General features: G+C 41.2%; 1 protein-coding gene across 1 annotated transcript in view; it reads right to left on the bottom strand.

The window, feature by feature from the left end:
* Positions 1 to 13476, bottom strand: part of NEK10 (NIMA related kinase 10) — a 3576599-nt gene that overhangs the window by 3280753 nt on the left and 282370 nt on the right. The window contains exon 2 of the mRNA XM_044064761.1: positions 7427 to 7507. The gene's annotated coding sequence lies outside the window, so the exon portion shown is untranslated. The remainder of the gene's footprint in view (positions 1 to 7426; positions 7508 to 13476) is intronic.

Below are 13476 nucleotides of genomic sequence, written 5' to 3'. Positions count from 1 at the left end.
AAAACTCTGGGAGCAGTGGATAAGCCACAGAGAAGCACAGAGAACTGAAAGTGCATAGATCCTGCCCTGAAACATAGATATTTCCTGCAAGATTCCCTGATTGGGGTGTGTAGGTAGGCCTCTTTTAGGTCTAGGGTGGCTAACCAAGCATCCTTGGAAAGCATACGAAGAAGCTGCTGGAGGGTGAGCATTTTGAATTTTGGTATCACCAGAAAGGTGTTTAGAATGGATAGATCGAGGATTGGGCACCAGGTGCCCTCTTTTCTGGGTACCAGGCAGAGTCTGGAATAGAAACCCTGGCCTATCCGGTCTGCAGGAACATGCTGTATTGCTCTCATGGAGAGCAGGGAATGGACTTACTTTTTGGCCTCAGCCCACTGGTTTGGAGGAAGATCTGGGAACCTGTTTGGGGTTGACAGAGTGTGGAAATAAAATTTGTATCCCTGGGACACTATGTTGAGGATCCATCAGTTGTTGGTAATAGCGGCCCAATTGTTTGCATGGAAGGAGAGTTTTCCTCCTACGGACACAAGCAGGTGGGCAGAGGTAAGGGTTGGATGTGTAAAGTCATTGTGGGTTCTTACCATAAGGGTGTGGCTTAGCACTTCCTGTTTTTGAAGAGGAAGAACTCCATTGCTTAGATATCTGCATTTCCTGGGACTGCTGTCTGGGGGCGGGGGGGGGGGGGGGTCTGCTTCCCCTGGGTCTTGGCTGAGCTGGTCTGGAGGGGGCCGGAAAGGACCAGTGCTTGAAGGGGCAATGTCTACTGAACTTTGGAGGCTGGATCTGTAAAAAGTCTTTAACTGTCTGCATAGATTTAGCTTTTTCTTCCATCTTTTTTAAGACCTCTTCTGCCTTGGTGCCAAACTCATTGTCTTTGTTCAATGGCACATCCAATAATTTTGATTTGACATGGTCTGGCAAGGTCTGTTCCTTAAGCCAAGCATGCCTTCTAAGGACAGAACCAGTGACTGCTGCCCTGCAAGATGCTTCCAGGGCGTCAAAGCCACATTGCAAGGTGTGCTTAGTAACTTGGCTTGCAGAATGCATAAGCTCTTGTAATTCTTTATTTTCTGCACAAGCAGGAAAGGAAGATATTTTTTGTTTGAGGAGTTCCATGGTATGCTGCTGATATTTCAGCATGTGGAACTGACAGTTTAGTGCTCTAATAGCAAGAGTTGCAGAGGTGTATACTGTTTTACCCCATCTGTCTAAAGCTCGTGAATCCCTGTCTGAGGGGGTGGGATTCTTAGCTGAGGTTGCTTTAATTCCTTTAGGTCCTTAGGAGATAACCTCTGGGTCAGCAGTAGGATTTTTGAAAAGGAATTTGTGAGAGTCAGGTTTCCTGGGAACAGGAGGAAGGGTGTCAGGAGTAAAACTGGATTCCATAAAAACATCATCCACAACATCCAGGACAGGAGGAATGGCTAAAGATCTGTTCTGTGGTAAATCTAACAATTCCCTGTGTCTCTTTTTTGACTGAGGATAGTCCTGACATTCCCATTGGAAATGCTCCCTTAAAGTATGTAGGGTTTCACCAAATGGAAAATCCTCAGGAGGAGAGGCAGAAGGAATGGACTCCTCTGCATCAGAATCCTCATAAGCAGAGAGGGGTTGCATGTCTTCATATTCAGAAACCTCAGAGTCATTGGACTTCTCTTCAGATAAAACTACTGGGAACAAGTCTCTTTCTTTTGGAAGGGATAGCTTGGCTTCCCCTAATAAGCATAATAAGGTCTTCCTCCATTTTAAGCATTTGAGACTGAGGCATGGAAGCAGGTGCCTGAGCTTAGGTCGTCGTTTTTTTAGGCATAGTTCATACCCTGGGCCTTATACACTCTGTAGTTTTAGAAAGAACTGAAGATGCAAAAGAAGTTGTCGGTTTGTGTAGAGTATCAGTAGTGCGAAAAACTACCTTGGATGGGCCCGGAACCGCTGAGTAGGCACCGCTTCCAAGGAAGAGACATCCACAGGATCGTTAGTCGAAGAAGAGTCTCGTGGCTTACTGGACTCCAAACGGGTCTCAGTGGCGGCCTGCGAATCCACAGAAGCAGGCATCACGGGCTGCGAAAGCACCTCACTGAGGACCAGAGAACTGACGACTAGCTTAATGGAAGCATCGTTGGCAGTTTTGGACCTGTGTGGTCTGTCTCTGTCTTTATCCTTGTTTTTTCAGAAGATCGGTAGTCGGATGGCTTTCCAAAGCCATATCAGAATATGAAGACTGAGAGCGAAAATATTTAGCGACAATAAGGGCCCGACAACATATAGTTCTGGCATTGAACAAAGCACAAAAGTGACAGCGAGGAGACGCCGTGGTCTGGGCCTAAACAGGTGACGCAGTAAGAATGGAAGCCTCGGTGTGGTATTTGCTTTCCACAGGTGAGACAATTGTTAACTTTTTCTGACATCAGTTAGAGCAAAAAAAAAGCTTTAGAAGACTTCAACTTCAATTTGGAAATGAAAACACAGGTAGTGGCCGACCTGCACTCGTGTGAACTGCTTCTGCTTAGGGCTCCTCGGCAAGAAAGACTGATGTAATGGCATCAGCTGCCTGATTTTATACCACTGAAGACCTGATATCAGTCCCGGAGTGACAACAACCGACGCAGAAATACTAAGCCTCTGGTATTTGGGCCAACTGAGGGCTACCCCTGGCAGGATAACCCAAGTGCGATGACTGCAACAGTGAAACATGAAGAACATCATTTGAGAATAACCCCCCCCCCCCCTCATTCTCTTTGAAAGAGTTACCAGGTCTAGTTTGTATCTTAGTTATCTGCGGAGCTTTTCTCCCCCGGCCTCCACTGAAAAAAGAGACCTGTGTCCAGTGGACTTTCCCTGTTAATAAATGTAAAATAAAATAAAAAATAAATAAATAAATTACATATGCTGGAGAACAAGAAGAAATAACAAAGACTGATCTGGTGGGTGAGGAGGAACTCCCCTACAATGAGGAGGATGGTCTTTCCCCTGCCAATAGTAACCCTTACGCACAATGTTGAAGATCCATTTGTCAGAAATCATTGACAGCGATGCTGCCTTATTGAGAGACAACTTGAGAGATGCAACAACCAATGGGAGACTTGGCCTTAGCACATTCAAAAGTTGGGAGGATGGGTATCCTTTTCTGGCAATGGAACCCTCTTTTTGGACTTGGCGGAGTTGTCCTGTTGTTTCCTTTTGCTACCTTGGGTCTTGTTTGGCTGGGATTTCTGTTTAACAGGCCTCTGAAAATTAGAGGTTCATAGATCCATAGGTGTACACTAGGCTAATGACCTTAGAGCCCTTATAAGCCTGACCCACAAATTTGATTTATATACGTACTGATTTACTGAATACCTCTGTCTATCAGAGACACAGGAGCCAGACCAGGGGTGAATTTCCTATTACCCATCCACTGTTCCAAGCTGCCCTTAAAAAGGGATAGGGAGGAACTCTGCTTCACATGGATGGAATCGAAATTCTCTGAGAAACACATCTGTCTCTCCAGCATGTCTTATTTATGTTGCAAGCAAAATTTAGGTATTTCAATCTAGTTTTTCTAATGCTGTTTTGTCTTGGAGATATGCAAAAGTGTTCATCAAAACAGGATCCAGGTATGCCCTATATGCCAGGCAGAGATCACCTCTCAAAAGTCTGTATGATACCAAGTAAAGAGACAGGGCTTTGAGGCGATCAGTGTAGGACATTGTGTTTACTTCCTGTATTCTTTAAGTAAGGAACCTTTGTGGCTGTTCCAGTTGCTGCATGTGTCTGGTCAGGTACAGGCTGAGAGAGGCATTATACTCTGTGATAGGTCTGATGAGGCAGAGTACAGTGGTTTGATGACCTCTCTGGACCTAGACACCATGCCCTTGATTATGAGTTGAGCAACATAGAAGGACTATCTTACTACCTTTGATACATGCTGGTTGAAGGCTAGGTTTCCATCTACACAAGCTCCCAGATCCCTGACTAGTGAGTCAACTTTTACGGGTGTTTTATTGGATGATGTAGTTACCCAGGGTGGTATACTTCCCAAAATGTACCATAATGCATTTCTTGGTACTGAGTTTTAAGCCATGGCTTTGACACAAAGCATTTGTCTGTATTAGACCTTCCTGAAAGGTGTTCTCATCTTGGGGAGATTCATTGACTACTCACAGTTTGAAATCATATGTGAACTTGGTTAACCAAAGGCATTTGACATTGGCTTTGCCATCTGAGAAAGCAGAAGCCAAAGAGGAGAGGGCCCAGCAGATATCCCTGGGGTACTCCACTGGTGACAGGCCTCTCTGTGGAGGTGGCCTCACTGATTCTAACCTCCTGAGTCCTATCAGTGAGACAGTTAGCTATCTAGCATATTATAAAGGGGGTTATACCTTGTTCTATAAGTTTTTTGACAATGACCATGTTAGGTATTGTAGCAAATGCTTTAGCCAGATCTAGGTAGGCAGTATGTACCATTTACCACTCACCCTTTGCCTTAATGACCTTTTCAAAGAAGTCCACCAGATTCAGTAAAAACTTCCTTTGACAAAGCTAAACTGGGATGGATCAAGTGTCTGGAGTTCTTCTATGTCCTTGTTGATAATTTCTTATCATTCTTTCCATGGCTTTGCAAATAAGACTAGTCAAACTAATGGGTCTGTACATAGTTTGATAGTTTGCAGGATGTTATTATGATATCACAAATAGTCATTTCTGGACAACCGATAGATAACTTAGAAAAAAAAGAACAATTTGACAGCTTGTACTCCTCTTTCTATGGTATCAACAGGCAGCAACCTTAAAAACACTTTAAAAGTTTACAAGCTATCTATAAGCAGTTGCTTAATCACAACATGCAACTGCAAAATGTTTTCTTTAATAACACCACGGACAGCAAAAAATAAAAGTTTGACTGTCTACAAGCTGTCTATTGCTATGACTGCTTAAAGGAGAACAATGCCGTAAATACAGTATTCCCTTTCCCTGCAGTGTATTTTCCATCTCCAGAATAATCCCCATACTTCCACATATTACATGACCTGCATCATCTTCTCCTGTGTGGCATTTTATCCTTCTGGCTTTTTCAGAGGACATCATATTAGTGCTGAATGAAATCTCATAATACTTCCTTTACAAATGTGGCCCAATTGCTCTTGTAGAATTTCACAAATGTTTCTTTCCAAGGAGAAAACACAACCAGCTATGTTTTGTTATTTCACAACCAGTGAGGTCATAAAATTATTCAGGTTGAAAATTCACAGCTTTTTAAATATGTACTGCATTTTCCTTCCCCTGCACTGAGAAAACTACCCGGTCTTTTATAATCTTAAAGTGAAGAAATTACAGCAACTTCACTAATTAGACTAGCTTTGCACACCAGGAATTAAGATAATCTGGTTGGCTCCAGGACGGAAAGAGGGAGGAAAACAGAACCTGAAATTACCAAAATGTTGTGGTTACCTCAGCTATTATTTTATATTTATGCAAATACTTTTATTTATATATATATATATATATATATATATATATATATATATATATATATATACACACACAAACACACACACACATTTTATATATATATATATATATATATATATATATATATATATATATATATATATATACATATATTGGAAACCTGGCATTAAGACTATTACAGAGGATTCTCAGACTTAATAGTATTTCACACTCCTTTCATTCTGAGGCAAATTAATCTGAGCAGTTGTTCTTTGCACCAGATTATTGGCAAGTAGCAGTTTTCCAAGGAAACAAGATTACATCACGATGACTGCATTCACAAGGGGATTCATGCAAAAAAAATAAATTAAAACAACTACTTATTGTGCTGCAGCCAGATTTGTATTGTGTAGATCTCAATGAAAACATAAAAATATGTTTTTTTTCAGTTTCGGCTCATGTGTCCTTTGATGACAACTTAGAAACCTGCAAATTTTTTTTAAGGTGGCACAAGTTAATTAACACCCTGTACAAACTGGCACCATGGGCAGACACCCTCTTCACCATTCCTACAGCTTTCAGATCATCCTATTCTTGCATTACTTGCCAACGTGACTATATGAACATTTCTGGTTTTACCTGCAAGCTAAAGGATCACATTCTGTTCCCATAACCACTTTAAGAATGGCATGCTCATAATACACAACTACCATACAGACTTGTGTATAATATTGCCCAGTACAAAGTTCTGATTCTATGTTCACTAATAAAAAGGCCTAAAAAGTAACAAAATTCTGTTGTGTGTGTGTGTGTGTGTGTGTGTGTGTGTGTGTGTGTGTGTGTGTGTGTGTGTGTGTGTGTGTGTGTGTGTGTGTGTGTATGTGTGTGTGTGTGTGTGTGTGTGTATGGGTCTATTTCACTTGACCTAAAACTCATTTGCATGACTCCCATTTGACCAACACCCATTTGACCTAAATTTCAAATGAATGACAACTCATTTGACTGACTCATTTCACCGACAGCTTATAATGCTGAATTTCAACATACTAAATCTTAAAACATAGACATGCACACTTAGACCACCAATAGCTAACTTTTTCCAGAACTTAAGAACTACTTACTCACTCTCTTAAGAGAAATTGGACAATGTACAGCCAAACTACGTGGGGCTGTGCCGCCCACACCCCCCTTAATTATATATAGTAACTCCAGGATTGCACTACAGTGGGGAAAAGGACATATACCTTTAAACTTGCCTTACAGTACTCTACATGCTGCCACTACTGCTGGGAATGCACAAAACATTCGCAAAATGACTTTAGATACTTCACATAAAAATGTAAAGAGACAAACCCACATTTAGGAACACTACAACATTACTTTTTACATGACTATCGATATTCTGACAGTCAGCACTGTAAGTTACAGTATTTATTTTTATCACAAGCAAGTCACAGGTGAAGGGGAAACCCATAACAAGTCTATATCTGAAATGTCAGTGAAATGAGTTGTCAGTCATTTGAAATTTAGGTCAAATGGCAGTCGGTCAAATATATATATATATATATATACATATATATATATATATATATATACATATATATATATATATATATATATATATATATATATATATATATATATATATATATATATATATATATATATATATATATATATATATATATATATATATATATATATATATATATATATATATATATATATATATATATATATATATATATATATATATATATATATATATATATACATACACACACACACACACACACACACACACACACATATAATATAATCTATATATGTATATATATATATATATATATATATATATATATATATATATATTTACCAGAAATCCTCAATAGTTCAAAAAGAGAAAATGAAGCCCTCTGGTATATATGCTTACTCTTTCAAAAGTCCCTCTCACATATGTACTTGTATATCAGTCATTGAATATCTAACTTACTGTTTCTCTCTTGTCTTCAGTATATAATGAAGAAATTGACACAGTACAGGACATACTTCCTCCTTTGCTTTTTACTTCTTTCTGAAAGCAAATTAAAAATAGAAAACAATTTGTTACAACACTTCATCTTAATGTTGAGCAAAGAAACCAAAAATAGCACATTCCCAGTTTAAATTATACATAACGTTTGTCAAAATGACCATAATTATTTGTTTCTGTTTATGTACATACATATTTATTTATCTATCCAAGCAAGTGGATGGACTGGTCACTAGACCACAAGGTACCTTTGTAAAATATGGCCTAGTTACAGAAACCTACTTAAGTGAAATGACATACACATAAGTGTCATGTAACAGAAGAAAAACAGGATAGGTTTAACAGAGGGTCAAGCAAATGTACATTGTTTAAAGCAATACAGAATGATTCCAGACACCCATAAATTAACTAGCAGTAGATTACTAGAATCAAACACACAGCATTATCATCAGTAAAGTAGAAATATATATATATAAAAATACATAAGCGGTGTCCTGGTAACTTTCGTGAGGATGCTCATCAGAGTAAATAAAAAAAAAATACACATCACAAGTAATGCACAAGGATGACATGAATGCAGGTTTTCCTGATCAGAATTTAAGAGAATGTACATCAGACAGCATCAAAACAAGTAGTGTACCTAAACAGTGTCTGGTAGCCATGGTCAGGAAGTCTTGTGTTTAAGGTATATTTTCAAATTACTGACAAAGGAGGAAGATAGGAAGGTTTCTGATAGCACTGTAGATATCAAGGTCCATACCACCATTCTTTGTATAATGAAGGCTTTACAGCCACTAAGCCACGAGTGTTGAAAATATGAAAGGGTTAAGAGGCTTGAGATTTTGACCATCTCTGGAAATAGGATAGTGTTACCAAGTTTTAAATTGAAGGGAGTCATGCAGATATAGAAGCTTATACATCAAAGTGCATGCAAGAAGGAACAAATTATTTTTTACTGGAAATCATCTAATATTCTGCAGAGTGAACATTGTTAAAGGTAGTCTTCAAACATTGTTAATGGTAGTTTGCAATTTGGCAGGATTAGGCTAATTTAGTAAGAAGAGATAAAGAATAATCATTGTTAGGAATGTGCATTCCACTACCAACAGTTAAACTAGCTTCAGAGGTGAGAAAAGTAGAAATTGTGTAACAAGCAGAAAGAACAGCATAGTCCAATACAAAGTGAGAAAGACATCTAATATATAATCTAGATATTTGCAATGGAGTACGGTCTCAAAAAGACACCCCAAAGGGTAAGGAAACTGTCAGGTTTTCAGATACGTTGCTTCTTCTTGCAGCAGATCCATAAAAAAGAAGTTATATCTTAACATAACGTTCCATCTGAGTTGTTTCATCTTCGTTTATTCATTACTCTTGGGATTCGGTTCCGACCTCGGAACCGAGCCAGCCTTTTTTCAAGCTCGCGTCAGCCACAAACCTCTCGAGCTAAGATTTTACCCATCATGCCCTTCCTCCTGTTACCTCAGATCTAGTTTGTAAGTTTGTAAAATGAAGCTGAGGCTACCTCTGGTCAGACAACTGGAAAGAAGGACAAATGAGATCCACCAGAAACCTTCGGAGGGGGGAAGGTGGATGGGCTGTAATGAATAAATGAAGATGAAACAACTCAGATGGAACATTATGGTAAGACATAACTTCTTTATCTGATGTTGTTAATCTTCGTTTATTCCTTACTCTTGGGACAGAGTCCCCAGCTATCTTGTTCCCTGGGTGGCCCTATGGAAGGACATTCCGGAGCACCATCGAACCAAAGGAAGCTCTGCCTCTGGAGGCCAAGTCTAATTTGTAATAAGCAATGAAGGTATGAGGCCTAGCCCAGGTTGCGGCTGCACAAATGTCATTCAAATATGTTCTAGCATGGAAGGCTGCAGAAGTTGACACTGATCTTGTAGAGTGGGCCTTTACTCTGCCAGGTAAAGCAATACCATTCTTGCCATACATGAAAGTAATACAGTTTCTCAACCAAGTGGCTAAAGTAACTTTAGAAACTGAACAAACTAATCTGGATTCAGAAAAGGCCAAAAACAGCTGGTCAGAGTTTCTATTAAATTTAGTCCTGTCTAGGTAAAAACAAATTTGTCTATGTATATCCAAGGTATGCAGGCACTATTCCTGTCTATTAGAATGATTAGGGAAGAACACTGGCAAATCAATAGTATGATTGATAGATAACTCAGAAATGACCTTGGGCAAAAAGGTCAGATTGGTCCTTAATGAAATTCTGTCATTGTGAAAGATGAGGTAGAGGGTTTGATAGACAAGGCCTGTAATTCAGAAATACGTCTGGCGAAAGTAATAGCAGCTAAGAACATTTTCCATGACAGATACTTTAGATCACAGGTAGATCCAGTCTCAAAAGGAGAGTTGTCAACGCTTGAAGGACTAAGGCCAGGTCCAAGGTTGAACAGGTTCTCTGACTGGAGGCTTTAGTTGGGTTACACCCTTCAGAAAGGTCTTACAAAGTCTGTATGACATTAAGGAAGAGCCCTGGAAGCCAGTATGAGAATCAGAAATTGCAGCCAAATGAACAAGAACTGTGGAGGCTGCTACCTCCGATTTAAAAAGGTCTGAAAGATATTCTAGCACAATAGAAACAGGGGCTGTAAAAGGGTCCATTTGTTTATCTTGTAGCCAGAGAGAAAACGTCTTCCATTTGCTGTGGTAGAGTAGTCTGGTGGATGATCTATGAGAGGCAATCAGAATGTCATGCACAGGGGAAGATGGGTCATGCTGCCTGGCAATCATTGGAAATGGATAAACCAAGCTGTCAGTTTCAGGCTGGAAAGGTTTGGATGAACCAGATTCTGCGGGTGAGAGATCAACTCTGGAGTTGGATTGAGAATCCATGGTCGATCTAGCAAATGAGGCCACAGGAAGGGAAACCAAACTTGCCGAGGCCAAAATGGAGCAATGAGGATCACTTTGCTCTTTAACCGACGTGCTTTCTTGAGGAACAGGGAAATGAAGGGTATCGGAGAATAGGCATATAGCAGGCCCTAGGGCCAATCGTGGACTAGAGCATCTCTCGGTGACTGTCCCCAAGGGGGGATCAGGGCAAAGTAGTTGCTGCACTTGTGACTGGATGGAGATGCAAATAGGTCGCAGCAAGGCTTGTCTCAGTGGTCAAAAATCTTTGCCGCCACTAGAGGATTGAGAGACCACTCGTAAGGCTGTAGAATACTATCATGTTTGAGCTCCCAGGAATGTGTGTCACTATCATAAAATGGTTGGAGGCTATTGCCCATTGTCATATTCTCATGGCCTCTCAACAGAGTGGGTATGATCTGGTTCCCTCTTGTTTGTTGATGTACCAGACTACTGCCATGTTGTCTGACTGAATTGCAATAGTCCCTGATGGAAGGATCGATTGGAATGCTTGAAATGCTAGTAGCACCACCCTCAGTTCTAGGACACCGATATGCAGAAGGGCTTCCATCTGTGACTGAGTGCCTTAGACTATCTTTCCCTGAAACAGCCCCCCCACCCCATCAGGGAAGCATCCGCGATCGCTGCGGCATTGGGCTGATGAGGGTTGAAGGGGTGAGACCACTGGTGAGGGTTGTTTGACATCCATCAGAGCAAGGCCTGTTTGCAAATCTTGGTTATTTGAATCGGAAAAGATAAGGGGTCCTGAGGGATGAGTACCACTGAGTAAGAAGCAGACACTGAAGAAGCCTTATGTGTAGCCTTGCTAGAGGGACTATGGTGATGGAGGCTGCCATCGATCCCAGCAGCTGAGGAATGGATCGAGCTGAGGTTAGGTTTTGTGAAAGTATTGCCTGAACCTGTTCTTTGATCGTCTGAATTCTGTGATCTGGTAGAGAGGTTGTACAAGTCATTGTGTCCAGAATCACACCAATGTACTCTAATGAATGACTCAGAGTAAGGTTTGACTTCTTCCAGTTTATCAATATTCCGAGCTGCTGTGCAGTGTTTAGGGTGTAAGTCAAGGCCTGATCCAGTAGATGTCTTGTTGGGGCAGTAATGAGCCAGTTGTCTAAGTAGGGAAACACCTGGAATCCATGAAGCCACAGGTGGGCTGTGACTACTGACATGCACTTTGTGAACACTCTGGGGGCTGTAGAGAGTCCAAAGGGCAGTACTCGAAACTGGTAATGACTGGCTTCCCACCCGGAAAAAGAAGTTATGTACCTACCATAATGTTCCATGTTAGTTGTCTTCATCTCGCCTTCTTTCTTGCTGGTTGGGATCAGAGCTGACCCTCGGCTCCGACTCAGCCATCTTCTATAGTTTGAGAGCTGTTTACTGGCTCGAGGCTACCCCCTTATCCCATGATGCCTAGCACTAGCTACCCAGATCTCGTTTGTAATAGCTAACCCCAGACATAGCAAGAATAACCTGACCAAACTAACAGGTTGGGCATATCTGTTATACTCTCTAAGTCAGTAGAGGAAACAAACCAGAAAATACTCAGCCGGTGAAGCCTAAACTCCTCTCGGTCCAATAGGACAGGGGGATGGAGGTGGGGAAACAAGAAAGAAGGCGAGATGAAGACAACTAACATGGAACATTATGGTAGGTACATAACGTCTTTATCTCGCCTACATTTCTTGCTTGTTGGGACAGCGTCCCTAGCACCTATGATCCTGGGTGGCTCATTGGAACAGACTCTTCAGAACAGTGGAACCAAAGTTAGCTCTATTCCTATAGGCCATGTCTAACTTGTAATGAGAAATAAAGGTATGAGGATTTGCCCATGTGGCAGCGGCACAAATAGAGTCCATGGGCAACCTAGACTGGAAGGCTACAGAAGTGGCCAAAGCCCTAGTAGAATGACCTTTCGGTTTGGAAGACAATTCTTTGTTTCTTAGTTGATAGAGGAAGGTGATAATGTGAGACAACCACCTGGACAGGGTCACTTTGGAAACTGGAAGACCCTGTTTGCCCCTAGCATAGGAAAGGAAGAGTTGGTCCGACTTCCTTATATCCTTCGTTCTATGCAGGTAAAAACACAGTTGTCTATGAACATCCAAAAGGTGTAACTTGTATTCTGCCTTGTTGGTGTAGTTAGGGAAGAATACTGGAAGGTTTATGGATTGGTTTAGATTATTTTCTGAGCACACTTTAGGAAGGAAGGAGGGATTAGTTCTCAGAGCAACCCTATCCTTGTGAAAAACTAAGTACGGAGAACAAACGCTTAGTGCTTGAAGTTCCGATACACATCTGGCTGAGGTAATAGCTACCAGAAAGAGAGTTTTCCAAGATAGAAACTTAAGGGAGCAGGAAGCTGTCAGTTCAAAAGGGGGGCATAATCAAGGAGGTTAGTACCAAATTAAGGTCCCAAGGAGGAGGGGGATCTCTCACTGGGGGCCTAAGGAGAGTAGTCCATCTGAGAAAGGCTTTGCACAGCTTATGAGACATGATATTTAGTTTAGAAAAACCAACATGATAGTTAGATATGGCCGCTAGTTGAACCCTGATTGTGGCAGAAGCAGACCCAGAGTGAAAAAGCTCAGTTAGGAATTCCAAGATCTCGTGAACTGGGGCTAAAAAGGGATCTATGTTCTTAGCCTCTGCCCAATAAGAGAAACGTTTCCATTTGCTAGCATACATCTTCCTAGTAGCCGATTTGTGAGAGGATACAATAATTTCACGCACAGCCAGGGAAATGCTGGGAAGCCTGGCTAGGGTTGGAATTGGATCAACCAAGCTGTGAGCTGAAGTGTCTGGAGGGATCGATGCAGCTCTCCTGATTGATGAATCAGCAGGTCTGGAATAGGATCCAGGGTCCAGGGCTGCTCGAGGAGGTAACTGTGCAGGAACGGAAACCAAATTTGTCGAGGCCAGTAAGGAGCAATGAGGATCATTTTGCAACCCAACAATATCGCTTTCTGTATGAGTTTGGGTATAAGAGGAAAAGGCGGGAAGGCATAAAGCAGTCCCTGAGGCCAATCATGGACTAGAGCATCTCTGGGAGGGTGACCAGGAAGCAGTAAAAGGGAGAAATAGTTGCTGCATTTGGTGTCGAA

This window comes from Protopterus annectens, chromosome 3.part0, assembly GCF_019279795.1.
Source record: "Protopterus annectens isolate FY-2018-M chromosome 3.part0, PAN1.0, whole genome shotgun sequence".
NCBI classification, from domain to species: domain Eukaryota; kingdom Metazoa; phylum Chordata; order Ceratodontiformes; family Protopteridae; genus Protopterus; species Protopterus annectens.
Note: the sequence above shows the minus strand (reverse complement) of the source record. Positions and strands in the feature narration are given on the sequence as shown.